Source organism: Mesoplodon densirostris, chromosome 1 (genome assembly GCF_025265405.1).
Source record: "Mesoplodon densirostris isolate mMesDen1 chromosome 1, mMesDen1 primary haplotype, whole genome shotgun sequence".
Classification (NCBI taxonomy): domain Eukaryota; kingdom Metazoa; phylum Chordata; class Mammalia; order Artiodactyla; family Ziphiidae; genus Mesoplodon; species Mesoplodon densirostris.
The window spans coordinates 19982030-20000207 of NC_082661.1; the positions used below are offsets into that span (position 1 = coordinate 19982030).

General features: G+C 35.8%; 1 protein-coding gene across 5 annotated transcripts in view; it reads right to left on the reverse strand.

The window, feature by feature from the left end:
* Positions 1–18178, reverse strand: part of SHOC2 (SHOC2 leucine rich repeat scaffold protein) — a 103167-nt gene that overhangs the window by 78114 nt on the left and 6875 nt on the right. The window contains exon 2 of one of the 5 annotated variants that reach the window (XM_060099668.1): positions 1914–2046. The exons of the other annotated variants lie outside the window; for them this stretch is intronic. The gene's annotated coding sequence lies outside the window, so the exon portion shown is untranslated. The remainder of the gene's footprint in view (positions 1–1913; positions 2047–18178) is intronic. 5 annotated transcript variants of the gene reach the window in all.

The following is an 18178-nucleotide window of genomic DNA, read 5'->3' on the forward strand; positions in this document are numbered from 1 at the left end:
CATCAGGGTGGCTTCTCTTTTTGTGAAGCTTGGACTCTAGGCACGTGGGCTTCAGCAGTTGCAGCACACGGGCTCAGGAGTTGTGGCATGCAGGCCCTAGAGTATGTGGGCTTCAGTAGTTGTGGCACATGTGCTCAGCAGTTGCAGCTCGTAGGCTCTAGAGCACAGGCTCAGTAGTTGTGACTCACAGGCTTAGCTGCTCCGCAGCATGTGGGATCTTCCCAGACCAGCAATCAAACCCATATCTCCTGCATTGGCAAGCAGATTCTTAACCTCTGCGCCACTAGGGAAGTACCTAGTATAATAATGTACTCTTGATGAAGAATATAATATACATGATTTCCCAATTTATTTGCATCAGAAAACCTTTTCTGAGGAATATCTGTATCTCATAGTTTCAAGTGAAAAGCACAAATATTTAACAGTAAATAAGGGTCACTGTTAGACAAATTAGAACACTGATAGAACTTTACAGAATTATTTTAAAATTTGATATTTAAAAAACACTGGATCAATAATTGGAGTAACAAACACTTAAAACTGAAATCTCCAATAATCTACCAGGCATTATAATTCTCTGTAAGGATATTAGAATGAGCTTTTGTATCTGGGGCTAACAAAGTAATATATTCAGTCATATAGGAATGGGGTGGAAAAAATATCTACCTTCTCTGAGCTGTCACCCTGCTCCTGCTAGTAGACAAAGGGTAGGTAAAACAGAACTGGGTCAAATGAATATATGTTCAAATCAGAGAACAGAAGAAAGCTTGCCCACTAGTATCAAGATTTTTCAAACATATTTCTTTTAATAGAGTCATTAAGTGAGGAAAATAATTGACATTTCCCTTGAAAACCAAGATGCCATTCAGAATACCAGATTATTCCAGAACTAACATGCATTATGCCAAGACTTAAAATTAAAAATTCTAGTGGTAGCAACTAAAGTACAAAAGTTCAATTTTCAGATTCAACTGAAAAAGGAATCAACATCTAAATAAACTAAAGAGCACTCTAATTCCTAACTAGAGGCATTAGTTTCTAGTCTCATTTTTAATGCTTTGTAATGTACAAGGCTTCAGAAATATAAATTAAGTAATACAATCAAACTCAAATGTTTGTGGTTTTTTTAACTAAAAAAAATTTGATCTAAAAGAAACTCTGTAAATGAATTGTTTTCAACTTTCAGAAAACTACATCTCACATATTTTATTCCTTGTACTTTTTCTTTTCAACTGACAAAATAACTTTAATAACCTCTAAGGTTAACATTTAACTCTAAAGTCTATGATTTTTTTTTTTTTTTGCGGTATGCGGGCCTCTCACTGTTGTGGCCTCTCCCGTTGTGGAGCACAGGCTCCAGACGCGCAGGCTCAGCGGCCATGGCTCACGGGCCCAGCCGCTCCACGGCATGTGGCATCTTCCCGGACTGGGGCACAAACCCGTGTCCCCTGCATCAGCAGGCAGACTCTCAACCACTGCGCCACCAGGGAAGCCCTAAAGTCTATGATTTAACCACATAATGAAGGCTACTAACACTATATATATATATATATATATATATATCTCCCTTGACATTCAAAAAAAACCTGCCATGTTAACTTTGGAATTCCTATCTACAAATACCATGGTAAATATAATTCCCGAAGATCATAAAGTACCACAAAACCAAAACAAAAGAAAGTAGATGTATACTTGAATCTCAATGAGAATACTGTATATGCAATGGAGTAACATATGAGCTAATGAATCAAAAGCTCATTCAGTGTGAGCATGGGGTGGAGGTTTAAATTCAAACTCATACGTCTTGTAGTACCTAAGACTCAAACTCTTGCCCTAGCAAAACTTGACAAATTACTACATTACACTTTTTAAAGGACTGTATGAAAATCACCCATAATTTTTAAGATACTGACCATTAAATCCACAAATGCCAAGGATTTTCTATACAGACATGCAGATTTCTTCAAGTTTGCTTGAATAATTCATGTATCCACACTTTTATTTTAAATCTGTGGTCCATTTGCCCCAGGTCTTCCCTGCCTCACCCTAAAAGTACAAAATACAGCTAAGTTACCATCCTGCTATTTCCTGAATTCCACCTTAATTTTCTCCAAATATTATTAAGCCTATTTTTTTTGGAGTATAGTTGCTTTACAATGTTGTGTTAGTTTCTGCTGTACAGCAAAGTGAATTAGCTATATATATATATATATACATATAACCCCTCTTTTTTGGATTTCCTTCCCATTTAGGTCACCAGCGAGCACTGAGTAGAGAGAGTTCCTTGTGCTATACAGTAGGTTCTCATTAGTTATCTATTTTATACATAGTAGGGTATATATGGAAATCCCAACCTCCCAATTCATCCCACCCACTCCCATTCCTTGTACTTAAAAATTATCTTAATTCTGACAAAATTGGACCTACAGCCCTTATGATTTCTGGTTTAAAAATGGCAGGGTAAAAAATGATGTGACCTCTTGAAAAAATCTCAAAACTAAGAAAACAATGAGAAACAGAAATACAAACTACACTTTCATCCTTAAGCACACTAGGAGACATCCCTAACCACATATGTGAGAATGCAATGGGTTAAAGAGGGATGCTGGACGACAGTCTCAAGCAAGGGAGAAGGCTTGCAGCTTCCAATCTCAACATTATCATACCTCAGTTCTCTAAAGTACTTGGCATGGCCAGAAGGGCAAGGCCAACAATCCCTTGTTTGGCATATCGGAAGCTTTCACAGATTTCATTTTGCATCACTGGGACACAGGAGAATCAGAACTGAACAAGAAATCATAGAGTTTAAAAGGGTACATGATTTCCCGGGGGTGGGGAAAAGACTATTGTACTTCAAGGATTCAAAGAGAATTCTTTGAGAATCTACACAAACTCACTGATACCTAAAAATGAACAGGAGAAGGAAGTCAATGGCAAAAACAGAAGATCAATATGTATACAGTCTTCAAGGTCAAAAAATCTGACCAAGAATTAATACTGAGTCTAACAATATAGTTCAGTATAAAAACAACAGTTAAATATTATTAAATATGTAAGAACTCAAGGAATATTGTTCCTGTGAACTGCTCTTGAAGAAAACACTAGTTTATAAAGTTCAATCATCCAGAAGACAAATAGAAAAACTATGACCTCCTGGGCCTCAGCACCACCCACCAGTGGCGTAACACCAAGTTTGGTACCCCGAGGTCCCACAGCCAGAGACCCCAGGACACAGCTCCATGTACCAGTGGGCCAGCACTGGCACCAGGACTCAGCCCCACTCACCAGTGGGCCAACATCAGTCCCAGAACTATTGTGGCCCCACAGCCAGCCATGTAAAGACCCAGCCCACCCACCAACAGGCCAGGACCACCCCAGGACTCCTCTGGCCATGTAGCCAAATGTGCCAGGACCCAACCCCACCCACCAGCAGCCAGCAGCCTCCACAAAAGGCGGGGCCTGGCAACCAACTAGACTGGGGGCCAGCCATACCTGAGTGTGCCCATAGTAGGCAGCCCACCACAACATAAGCGCCGACATAGAGCCCACAAAGAGGACACTCCTAGGACTTACAGCTCTGGTGACCAGAGGGGAGTGTGCTATTGGGATCCATAAGACATTTCCTATATAAGGCCACTATTCCAAGATCAGGAAATATAACTAATCTACTTAATACACAGAAATAAAAGTAGCAAATTAAGCAAAATGAGGGGGACAGAGGAATATATCCCAAATGAAGGAACAAGTTAAAACCCCAGAAGAACTAAGTGGAGGTATGGAATCTACCCAATAAAGAGTACAAGGTAATGATCTTAAAGATGTTCAGAGGGCTTCCCTGGTGGCGCAGTGGTTGAGAGTCTGCCTGCTGATGCAGGGGACACGGGTTCGTGCCCCAGTCCGGGAAGATCCCATATGCCGCAGAGTGGCTGGGCCCATGAGCCATGGCCGCTGAGCCTGCGCGTCCGGAGCCTGTGCTCCGCAATGGGAGAGGCCACAACAGTGAGAGGCCTGCATACAGGAAAAAAAAAAAAAAAAAAGATGTTCAAAGAACTCCAGAGAAGAATCGATAAACACAGTGAGAAGTTTAACAAAGAGTTAGAAAATATAAAGAGCAACTACAGATGAATGCGATAACTGAAATAACAAATATATTAGAAAGAATCAACAGTAGATTAGATGATACAGAGGAATGGAGCAGTGAACTAAAGTCAGAGTAGCAGAAATCACTGAAGCTGAAAAGAAAAAAGAATAAAAAGAAATGAGGACAGTTTAAGAAACATCTAGGACAACATAAAGCATACTAACACTCACATTATAGGGATCTCAGAAGGGGGTGGGGGTTGGGGGTGGCGCAGAGAACATGTTTGAGTACATAATAGTTGGAAACTTCCCTAACCTGGGAAAAGAAACAGACATCCAGGTCCAGAAAGCACAGACAGCCCCAAACAGGATCAACCAAAAGAGGACCACACCAAGACACATTGTAATTAAAATGGCAAAAATTAAAGATAAAGGGAGAATATTAAAAGCAGCAAGGGAAAAGCAACAATTTATGTACAAGGGAACTCTCATAAGACTACCAGCTGTTTTTCAGCAGAAATTCCACAAGCCAAAAGGGGATGGCATGATATATTTAAAGAGATGAAAGAGTAAAACCTACAACGAAGAATACTCTACCCAACAAGGCTTTCATTCAGATTTGGAAGAGAGATCAAAAGTTTTACAGACAAGCAAAAGCTAAAAGAGTTCAACACCACAAAACCAGCTTTACAAGAAAGGTTAAACCCACAACTAGAAGTATGAAAATTACAAAAGGAAAAGTCTCATTGGTAAAGGGAAATATACAATAAAGGTAGTAGATCAATAAAGTTTGTAGGAAGGCTAATAGACAAAAGTAGTAAAATCATCTATATCCACAATAAGTTAAGGGATATGTAAAACACAAAGATACAAAATATCTTACACCAACCAAAACAGTAAATGAGAGAGGGGGAGTAAAAATGGAGGGTTGATAAAATGCATTCAAACTTGAGATCAGAAACTTAAAGTACTCACATACATAGGTATAGATTGCTGTAATATAAACCTCATAGTAACTGCGAACTAAAAATCTACAACAGATACACACACAAAAAAGAGGAAAGTATCCAAACATAACACTAAGGATAGTCACCAAACCACAAAGGAGCAAAAGGAGGAACAAAAAGCACTACAAAAATAACCCAAAAACAAACAAAATGGCAACAGATACATACCTATCAATAAATACTTTTAATGTAAATGGACTAAATGCTCCAAACAAAAGACATAGAGTAGCTGAATGGATACAAAAACAAGACCCATATATATGCTGCCTACAAGAGACTCGTTTCAGGTCTAAAGACACACACAGACTGAAAGCTAGGGAATGGAAAAAGGTATACCATACAAATGGAAAGTCAGGGTAGCAATATTTATATCAGACAAAATAGACTTTAAAACAAAGACTGTGAAGAGAGATAAAGGACATTACATGACGATAAAAGGGTGAATCCAAGAAGAAGCTATAGCAGCTATAAATACATATATGCACCCAACAAAAGAGCAGCTAAATACATAAGGCAGATATTAATAGATATAAAGAAAAAAACTGACAGTAACACAGTAATAGTAAGGGACTTGAACACCCCACTTACATCAATGGACAGATCATCCAGACAGAAAAATCAATAAGGAAACACTGGCCTTAAATGACACATTTGACCAAATGGATTTAATAGCTACATAGAGAACATTCCACACAAAAAGCAGCAGAATACACACTCTTTTCAAGTACATATGGAACATTCTCTAGGAGACATCACAAGCTAGGCCACAAAACAAGTCACAGTAAATTTAAGAAGAATAAAATCATATCAAGTTTTCCAATCACAAGGCTATGAGACTAGAAATCAACAACAAGGGAAAAAAACTGCAAAAAACACAAACGCATGGAGGCTACACAATATGCTACTAAACAGTCAATGGATCATTGAAGAAATAAGGTGAAATAAATACCCAGAGACAAATGAAAATGAAAATACAATGAACCAAAATCTATGGGACACAGCAAAAGCAGTTCTCAGAGGGAAGCTTACAATGATACAAGCATACCTCAGGAAACATTAAAAATCTCAAATAAACAAGCTAAACTTACACCTAAAGGAATTAGAAGAAGAAATAACAAAACCCAATGTTAGCAAAAAAAAGAAATCATAAAGATCAGAGCAAAAATAAATGAAATAGAGACTAAAAAACAATAGAAAAGATCAATGAAACTAAAAGCGAGTTCTTGAAAAGAAAAACAAAATTGATAAGCATTTAGCCAGACTCATCAAAGAGAGGGCCCAAATAAATAAAATCAGAAATGAAAAAGAAGTTACAACTGATACCACAAAAATACAAAGGATCACAAGAGATTACTATGAACAAACATACACCAATAAAATGAACAACACAGAAAAAAAGGACAAATTCCTAGAAATGTACAATCTCCCAAGACTGAATCAGGGAGAAACAGAAAATATGAACAGACTAATTACCAGAAATGAAATCAAATCATTAATCAAAAAATCCCCAACAAACAAAAGTCCAGGACCAGAGAGCTTCACGGGTGAATATTACCAAACATTTAGAGAAGAGATAATACATATCCTTCTAAAACTACCCCAAAAAATGGCAGAGGAAGGAATGTTTCCAAACTCATTCTATGAGGCCAGCCATCATTGATACCAAAACCAGACAAAAACACTGGGGGAAAAAAAAAAAAAGATTACACCCAATATCACTGATAAACAGAAGCAGAAATCCACAATGAATGAAATATTAGCAGACTAAATTCAACAACATATTAAAAAGATCATACACCATGATCAAGCGGGATTTCTCTCAGGGGTACAATGATGGTTCATTATCCACAAATCAATCAGTGTGATACACCACATTCAGAAATTAGGAACTAAAAATCACATGACCATCTCAATAAGATGCAAAAAAGCTTCTGACAAAATCCAACATCCATTTATGATAAAAACTCTCAACAAAGTGGGTACAGAGGAAACATATCCTAACATAATAAAGGCCATTATGACAACCCTAACATTATACTCAATGGTGAAAGCTGAAATCAGTTTTTCTAAGACCAGGAACAAGACTTGCTGCTTTTACTCACATATTATAGGAAGTCCTAGCCACAACAATCAGAAAAGAAAAAGAAATAAAAGGAATCCAAATTGGAAAGGAAGTGGTGAAACTGTCACTGTTTGTAGATAACATGATATTATTCATAGAAAATCCTAAAGACACCATCAAAAAAACCACTAGAACCCATTAATGAATTCCATAAACCTGCAAGATACCCTATTTACAGACAGAAGTCTGTTGCGTTCTAAACTATCAGAAAGAGAAATTAAGAAAACAATCCCATTTACAACAGCATCAAAAAGAATAAAATACCTGGGAATAAATCTAATTAACGTGGTAAAAAAAAAGACCTGTACCCAGAAAACTATACGACTCTGATGAAAGAAACTAAAGATGATACAAACAGATGGAAAGATACACCATGCTCATGGACTGGAAGAATTAATATTTTTCCATACTACCCAAGGCAGATTCAACACAATTCCTATCAAAATACCAATGGCACTGTTCACAGAATTAGAATAAATAATTCTAAAATTTGTATGAAAACATAAAAGACCCCAAAAAGCCAAAACAATCTTAAGAAAGAAGAACAAAGCTGAAGGTATCATGCTACCTGATTTCAAACTATACTACAGGGCCTCCCTGGTGGCGCAAGTGGTTGAGAGTCCGCCTGCCGATGCAGGGGATACGGGTTCGTGCCCCGGTCTGGGAGGATCCCATATGCCGCGGAGCGGCTTGGCCCGTGAGCCATGGCCGCTGAGCCTGCGCGTCCGGAGCCTGCGCGTCCGGAGCCTGTGCTCCGCAACGGGGGAGGCCACAACAGTGAGAGGCCCGCATACCGAAACAAAGTAACAAAAACAAAATCAAACTATACTACAAAGCTACAGTAATCAAAACTGTATGGTACTGGCACAAAAACAGACACATAGATCAACGGAAACAAAGGGAGAGCTCAGAAATTACGCCCATGGACTTATGGTCAATTAGTCTACAACAAAGGAGGCAAGAATACACAGAGGGGGAAAAGACATACTCTTCCATAAATGGTGTTGGGAAAACTGGACAGCTACAAGCAAAAGAATCAAACTGGACTTTCTCAGACCGTATACAAAAATAAATTTAAAATGGATTACAGACTTAAATATAAGACCTGAAAGCATAAAACTTTTACAAGAAAACAAGCAGTACACTCTTTGACACCGGTCTTAGAAGTATTTTTTTGTATATGTCTCCTCAGGCAAGGGAAACAAAAGCAAAAACAAACAAATGGGACTACATCAAACTAAAAGCTTTTGCATAGTGAAGGAGACTATCAATAGAATGAAAAGGCCACCTACTGAATGAGATTAGATATTTGCAAATGATATATCTGATAACGAGTTAATATCCAAAATATATAAAGAACTCATACAACTCAATGCCAATAAAACAAACAACCTAATTAAAACACGGGCAGAGAACGTGAATAGATATTTTTCCAAAGAAGACACAGATGGCCAACAGGTACATGAAAAGATATTCAATATCTTCAATCATCAGGAAAATGAAAATCAAAACCACAATGAGGTATCACCTCACACCTGTCAGAATGGCTGTCATCAAAAAGACAACAAATAACAAGTGTAAGTGTTGGAGAGGATGTGGAGAAAAAGGAATCCTTGTGCACTGTCGGAGGAAATGTATATTGGTACAGCCACTATGGAAAACAGTATGCAGGTTCCTCAAAAAATTAAAAGTAGAACTACCATGTGATCCAACAATTCCACTCCTGGGTATTTACCCAAAGAAAACTAATTTGAAAAGATATATGCATCCCTATGTTCACTGCAACATTATTTATAATAGCCAAGATATGTAAAAATCCTAGGTGCCCATCAAATAGGTGAATGAATGTGGTATATACAATGGAATATCACTCAGTCTTAAAAAGAATGAAATTTTACCATTTATGACAACATGGATGGACCTAGAGAATATTATGCTAAGTGAAATAAGTCAGACAGAGAAAGACAAATACCATATGATTTCACTTATATATGAATCTAAGAAACAAAACAAATGAACAAACATAACACAACAGAAACAGAGTCATAGATACAGAGGACAGGTGGTTGCTTACAGGGGTGGAGGAGAAGAGAAACAGGTGAGGGAGATTAAGAGGTACAAACTTTCAGTTACGAAAAATGAGTCACGGGTCTGAAATGTACAGTATGTACATTATAATGTACAGTACAATTACATAATATCTTTGTATGGTGACAGACGGTAGCTACACTTATCATGATGATTATGCTGAAATGTACAGAAATAGCAAATCACTATGTTGTGTACCAGAACTAACACAGTCCTGTAGGTCAATTATACTTCAAAAACAAACCAAAAAAACCTGAAAGAAAAATAGATCAGATTTGTGGTTACCATAGGGGGAGGGGAGATTAGATGAAGGCAGTCAAAAGATACAAACTTCCAGTTATAAGATAAACAAGTACTAGAGATGTAATGCACAGCATGATAAACATAATTAACACTGCTATATGTTACATATGAAAGTTGTTAAGAGAGTAAATACTAAGAGTTCTCATCACAGGAAAAGAAAGTTTTTCTATTTCTTTAATTTGTACAAATCTTTAATTCATATCTATATCAGATGATGGACGTTCACTATATCTATTATGGTAATCATTTTATGATGTACATAAGTCAGATCATTATGCTGTACACCTTAAACTTACACAGGGCTGTAGGTCAACTATACCTTAATAAAACTGGAAGAAAAAAAAGAAAAACTACTGACAAAAGGACCAGTTTTGAGCACAGATTCCATTTCATTATTGGCCTTAGACTTTAAAAAAAAAGAGAGATGTTTATGGCTACAGAATATAATGTATATATTACAATCCCAACAATGTTGTTATATAACCAACAAAAACTGGAGAGGAAATGGACTGAGGTATGCTTACACCTTTATACTGTACTGCTTTATACCTTTAAGTATACTTCAATTGTTACAGCTCGATCTATGTCTTAATCTCTTAGCTATAAAAGATGAGGAAATACGCATACAGCTATAATAAATATAGATGAACTAAATATACTCATTAAAGGAAAAAGTCTGATAGTAGATCACAAAACAAAATATAACTATGCATACTAGATTCACCCCACCCCGCCCAAATTTGCAAGGATGAAAATGAAATACAGGCAGATTCTATATGTTCAAAATGACATAGGTGTTATATAGACACAAGGATATTCACTGTAACACTGTATGTAACAATATATTCAAATAACCTAAATATCCATCACCAAAGGCCTGGTTACATAAATTACTTTTTATTCAGTGAAATATTATGTAATTATTTAAAAGAATGGGGCAACAACCATGTACTGGTATTAAACAATTGAGATAGTAAAGCATACTGGCTAACAGTAAGGACTCTGCAGACAGACTGCTGGAGTTCAACTTCCAGCTCCACAACTTATTACCATTTTACTTAAAGTTTCTATGCCTCAGTTTCTTCCTCTGTAAGAAGGGGATAAATAATTATCACAACTCTCAAGGTTGTGATGAAGATTAATAATGAATACCAAAATGCTTTTTACAACAGGGCCTAGAACATACAAAGCATTGCATAAGTATTAGATTAGTTATCGTTAAGTGAGAAAAAACCCAGCTGTAGAACAGCATAGGATGCTATCATTTATGAAAAAAATTAATATATTAATATATGCTTATATATGTATAAATTATCTGCAGAGGTACACACAAAACTGATAGTGGTTTCCTAGGAAGGGAAACCAGGCAGAAGAGGTTTCAGAGTGGGAGAGAGTTTTGCTTCATATGTCTGTATCTTTTGGACTTTGTATCATAAGCATATACTGATCAGATAAAAATCAGTACCCTTAAAAATGTTAAGGAATCTAGGATGACTGAACACATGACATTTTTCTGATTAGTTCTGACTACCATGCCTAAGGTACATTTACTCAGATCAAAGGTCATAAATAGCAAACTCTCAGAGACAAATGTATTTCTTCAAAGTACCTATGAAAGTTCAGATATTTAATATGTTACTACATAATATACAAAAGGTATTTATCTTTGGAGACAACACTATAAATACAAATGTTAAAAAGTGTTCATAGCAATGTGCATATAAATAGCAAAACATTAGAAATAACCTACATGTACATCAGTAGTCTCAATAAATTATGATGCCACACAATGGAGTATCATTTAGACATTTAAAATGACAGCATACACATGCAGTATAAATTTATGTATAAAATTATAACTCTGCTCATAAATGATAAACAGTAAATTATGGACTCTTTCTATACAAGAATACAGATATACTTCATTCCTTTTCATTGCTATAATTTGTGGTATGACTACACCATAATTTACTTAATCATTCTCGTATCAACTGACATTTAGGTTGCTTCTATTAGCCTTTTTTTTTTGGCCAGTACAAATAATGCTTCAACGAACATGAATCTTCATACACAGGAACCAGTATTTCCATAAAGCAGATTCCTGAAAGCAGACTGGTCAAATCTAATGTGCATTTTAAATATTTATGGGTAGTTCCAAACTGTTTTCTTCCAAAGAGACGGCATCAATTTATACTCTCCCAATATTGCCAATTATTATTTGTTCTCGTTTTTGTCAATCTGATGTATGAAAAATGATATATTACCTAATCTATATTTCCTTGATTAGTGAGGGTGAACAAATCTTTCCATTCTTTCACTATTTGTGGTATTCAGACAAAAAACAGACCATAGTTACACTATGTTTAACACACATTGTGGTTTAAATTTTTCTTAAAGTGCCAATATTTAATAATTGGGAGCTTCACATACAAATTCAGACCTCTACTTTTCATTTTAAAAAATTCAAAAAAAGTGGGCACCACTGGGTTAACATTTCTTAATGACAAAAAGCAACTGGTGCTAAATAGAAGTTGTGCCCACCCAGTGCTCTCCAACTCAACAATCTCATATATTAACCTTACTGAGTTCACTTATGTTACCTGTCTGATCTCCTGTAGGAATTTAAGTTTAGCACCCCATTACTATTGAGTTATTTGTTTGCATACTAGTTATCAGAATTCTTCCAATGAAGGAGATATATATGTGTGTGTGTGTGTGTATACACACACACACACACACACATATAAATACATGTAATTATATATAATATTTTCTCTCGATTTTTTAACTTAATCATATTGTTCATAAATATATATAAAATCTTAAAGTCTAAAAAACACCCATCTAATGATAGCAATGTTTACCCTTGGTTATTAGGATGGCTTTCACTTTTATTTATCTCTGTATTTTTTTTTTAATATATACAATAAGCATTCCCTCCTCTTATAATCAGGGAGGGGAAAAAAGCTATGTTCATTTTGAAACAGAAAATGATAGTTTGGTTATGTTCACTTTTAACCTGACAAAGGATAATAAAATGTATTTATAAAGAAAACCTGAATATATAATACAAGAGGAGCTCAACATAATCAAAGCCCACTTAAATTAGTCTACAACAGCTCACGAGGAACTAAATATATCCAATACTTCAGATTTGAATTGTAATGTACATTGTTTTTACAAGAGATATACAAAAGTACCTGGAGTGATCTGATTCACATTGAAGTTATAAACCAAGTTTTTGAATATTGGCAGTTCAGAAACCAGTCTTTCCCTCCAATTATGAATATTTCAATTTTTATAAATATAAAAACTATATTTTCGGGCTTCCCTGGTGGCGCAGTGGTTGAGAGTCCGCCTGCCGATGCAGGGGACACGGGTTCGTGCCCCGGTCCGGGAAGATCCCACATGCCGCGGAGCGGCTAGGCCCGTGAGCCATGGCCGCTGAGCCTGCGCGTCCGGAGCCTGTGCTCCGCAACGGGAGAGGCCACAACAGTGAGAGGTCCGCGTACCGCAAAAAAAAAAAAAAAAAAAAAAAAAAAAAACCACTATATTTTCATCCAGTCAACATTTTATTTAATATATACTAAATGCTATGCACTGTGCAAGATGCTAAGTATGCAACAATAACAAGGCAAAGTCCTTACCTGTAAGCTCACCAACAAGTGGAAAAGGCAAAAACATAGTGTGGTAAGAGCTGTTGAAGCACAAAGAGAAGGCACTTAAACCAGCCTTGGAGTTTGGGGGACTCAGGCTTCTTCTTAAGAGATAACATCTAAGGAGGAATCAACTAAAAAGAGTGGGAGGGAGTCAGGAATCCTGGAGTCATCCTGACTCCTCTCTCTCCTTCAACTTTCATATCCTAACAATCACTAAATCCTACCCATTCTTCCCATAAAACTTCTCCTGACTCTTCAACTTCTCTTCATTCTCATTGCCACTACCCTGTTCCAGGGTACACTGAATACTCTCCTCTAAAAGTTTTGTAACTGGTCTCACAACATGCACTCCCCATCCTGTTCCTAACCTAACCACTACACTGTAATTAGAGTGATCATTCAAATATTCAAATCTAATCAAGCAACTGTCCAATTTAGAACACTTGGAGGGGAGAGTGGGTGGCCCCACAAACATAGCCCTCAGGATAATATCCAAAATTCTTAGCAATAACTACCAAGCCTTTCAAGATCTGGCCCCTGACTTCTCCTGCCATAACTCCAACATTCCCCACCTTGTCCTCTGGTCACATGAACTTCTCTCAGATCCCATAGCAAGTCCTGCTATCTCTTGTCCTCAGGACTTTGCATGAGCTATTTCATTCGACCAGAAACAGGTTTACAGTTCTTCATTGAGCTAACTCCATGTATCCTTCAGATCTCAGTTCAGAAGTCAGGGAAGCCTTTCTTGACTACTCAAAAGCCTTTCTGAATACTGCCTCTCCCCCTCTCTGTGCTCCCATTTAAAACTTCCCCTATTAGAATATTTTTCACACTGTATCATACTTGTCAGGTTAGTTGTCTGTCTCTCTCATTTCAAGTAGTGGGAAAACAGGGAGCCTTCTTTTTCACAGTTGTATCCTAATAGTTATAAATAATATCTGGCAGTTATATTTACTTAAAGAATTATAAATATTTGTTAACTTGGCTTTATCTACCCCACTAAATAGCAGCCTCCTTACAATTTTTACTCTAAAGTACTTTACAACTTCAAAGATATTATGAACTTTTTATTAAGCACTCAATAAACATGTATTAAACACTTGCTGAAGACAGTTGAACAATAAGCAAAGACAAAAACCTTGTCTCATTGCATAGTTTCCCTATACTCTACTTAAAATTAACTCTAAATCACTCAGATTTTTTAATGAATACCTAAAAATGGCAAGATTTCAACTATTTTCCTTTGTTTTTAAAGATCTGAAATGCTCCTTACTCTTTTTTTTTTTTTTTTTTTTTTTTGGCTGTACACGGGCCTCTCACTGTTCTGGCCTCTCCCGTTGCGGAGCACAGGCTCCGGACGCGCAGGCTCAGCGGCCATGGCTCACGGGCCCAGCTGCTCCGCGGCATGTGGGATCCTCCCGGACCAGGGCACGAACCCGTATCCCCTGCATCGGCAGGCGAACTCCCAACCACTGCGCCACCAGGGAAGCCCCCCTCCTTACTCTTTTACGTAGTTTAAAGGACAATAAACTGCTTTCCCCTCCAAATCACATAAAGCTATATATTTTTGTAGTTCAAAAGTCAAAAAAGGAATCTTCAAAACTGGAAGACCAAAGATCAAGAAAGCACCCAAAATTAACATGTTCAAGGGAATGTTATTGTTCAGAGAGAAATGGAAAAACACATCCTTAAACAACATGAGTGAACATAAGGTGAGAGTACTTTTCATGGAGGCTAAAGAAATAGCTGTAAATAAAGAAATAAAATGCTCTGTATTAGTCCATGTTAATTAGAATCATGCCAAGAGTGTACAACTCATAGCACCTCTAAATTCATTCATTCAGCTTTTCCCCCCTGTGGTAAAGAGGCAAGATGAAATAGTTTGGACTGATGTGGAGAAGGACTAAATTTTATATAGTAGCAAATACGTGAGAGTTTTTCAAGAAATCTGGTGTTCTTTCTCATGGGAAAGAATAAGACTTATTACGTAATTTTGATTCTGAGCAAACAGAAGTTTTAAGCAAAGAATTGAAAATTTCTGTTTACTGAACCTAAAAGTCAATCCATAATTGAGACTACAGCTCTCTTGTATAACACTTCAACTCACTATATATATATAAATTGCAAGATTCTCCAGCAAAAGAAAAGGCAGGGAGGTGGGGTAGAAGGGATTTAAATGTCTCAATATGATTAAGATATAATAATAAACATCAAATATCTTGAGCAAACTTTATCTGAAAAACTCTTATGCCACACGATCTCAAAAAAAGATTTGCCTGGTATTCCCAACATACACTTTACTCTTCATTTAACATGGGCTAATTGGCAATAAATCAAAAAGTTGGTTACCTAATCATCAGTGTAAAGCACAAGAGATAAAATGTAATTGCTACCTTAGGTTATACGCACTAAGGTGACTACAGTATTCAAAAAGTATTTTCAACTTAAACAAATGATTTTCAGTACTTTTAAGCTAAAAATTAATTACATTTAACTGTTTTGTTTTTGTATGTATAAACCCACACATTCTTTCACTAGGTCTTATCTGATTATACATCCTTTCCATTACTCATTCTATAAACTATTTTTCAGAAACTGTCAGAAAAAAATATAAACAAAAAAAATTTACTACACATAGCAAGATTAGAAGTGTGGTCTCAAGGTAGGTATCATACATTTAAGAATCAGTATTTAGTAAGTTGCCATTATTATAAAACAAATGCCTTTCTCACATTCACATAGTCCATTTTTGAGATTATTTAGATGAAGACCATATGTTCAACTAATTATTTATCTAGTCGTCCTAATAGCTGTTAAAATAGGATTTACACCATGCATTTTGGGCCTTAAAAATATAATCTTGTTATCTCTGTATTACATTTTTAAAAATATCCCAAAGCAAAAAATCTTCCTCATACAAGATCAAAAGAAAAACGCTGAGCAGCCAGGCCCAATTTAACTTAGGGTTAATAAAGAATTTCTCCCACCAGAAGCTACTCTAAATATTGAAAGGCATCCCTTGCTTATAGCTTTGAATATACATTAAAAAAAAAACCCACACATTTATTTTTGTAATTTAACACATTAAATCTAACCAGTTCCCAACTGGTATGTACTATCTACTATTGTGTGACTATAATTGCAAAATATGATTCCCACCTACTTTACAGAAGCTGTGATGTAAAAAAATTCTTACACCACAAAGATGTAAATCCCATTTAGTAATCTGCAGGTTGCAAGTGATATAGTACTTAAATTATGCCAGAAAGAAAAAACATTATTTGGCCTTACTTAATTTCAATTACTCTCAGAAGTAATTCAAATATTATCAAATTGTTAGTTATAAAAACTGGATAATGGTATGGTCAGAAAAAAGATGTGTCAATTAATAAATTATTTTTAGACATGAATCTACATTTGCAGATCATTCATCTTTAAAGAATTTGAATATAATAAAATATAGCAAAACTTCAATTATATGAAACAATTTCAACTCTCTTTGATAAAACAAAAATCTTCAAGATCTTGCCACAGGATCATTATTATTATATCAATTATCACAGTGTGTGTGTATGGAAATGTCAGGCATAAGTGAGTTCCTGTTGATAAAAGGTCAGATAAGTTTTTTATATTTCTGTATGCAGATAATTAGTTATGCATTAAAGCGCTATTGACAGAACTGACTCTATAAAAATTATATAGCTGACTTTTTAGGCAAATTTATTGTCATTCCTTTTTCATATCACAAAAATCTTTAAACTGAAACATTTCACTGTAATATCCATTTGCTTGATATTATAATTAGTGTACATCAACTCAGTCCCTTTTTTAATTAACAAAATAAGCTGGTAAAAGTATGTTTTATCAAATGCCTTCACAATATACTATCCTGAACAATGGATATAAACTAGTAGATTTCATTCTTTATATTTAGTTTCTAATCAGTTTCAGTATCTGGTTCTCACAGTCTGACACAATGCTGCAACGTTTGGGTTGCACAACATTCTAGGGGAAATGTTTAAAATTATTACCACTGAAATATTTAAGTCCTGTACACAAGCATCATGGAAATGTTTACATCAGCTGTCAAACTTTTTAAATAAAAGTATTAAATTTTGATAGAATTTTTTTAATGTTTCTGCTTCAAAAATAGTGACTCCATTTTTAAAGTCATTTTTCTCAAGCCCCAAAACAATTCTTGCTTTTCATGCCTTATTTGCAACCTAAAACATTACTACCTGATTTACGTCACTCACTCACTCACTGACCATCATTATACTTGATCACCTTTAGGTCCTTACTGCCCAAAGCCCAACACAGTCTCACATGTTTTGGAGCTTCAATACACTTTGTCCTTGTCCTAAATACTCATGTTCTGTGCATACTACTATAAGCTATTATATAACAGGAGGTGGGAAAAATTAAAAAATATTGCAGCACTACAAGCCATTTAACATGCTGAGTTTCCACAGTTGCTTAGTGGGTGTTCTGAAACTAGGCCATATTTCTCCTATTAAGAATTTCAAATCCCTACTTCCAAAGTACAGAAATAACTATTTTCTAGATTAAATCATAAAACCTTACTATGTTAAGCTCCCTGGCATATAAGCATCCCATTTCTATGAGTTTAAAACTGTAATTAACACATGGTAGATAAACCAATATTTGTTTTAGCAACAAATAAGAAATAACTAGCTCTTTTACCTATCCTCATAATACTCAGAGAATTCAACAGGTTACAAAACTAAGACAAAATGCAATTTATATGAACCAGAACTAAAGCCCTTCAGTGAAATATCAAATTCTTCATCCCAGAACATATAAAAAACAAAGTTGAATTAAATATAATCTATTTCAGGTCACCCAAGCAAAGAAGTAATTATGATCTGCAATCTAATTTTTCCAGTCCAGGTTACCAA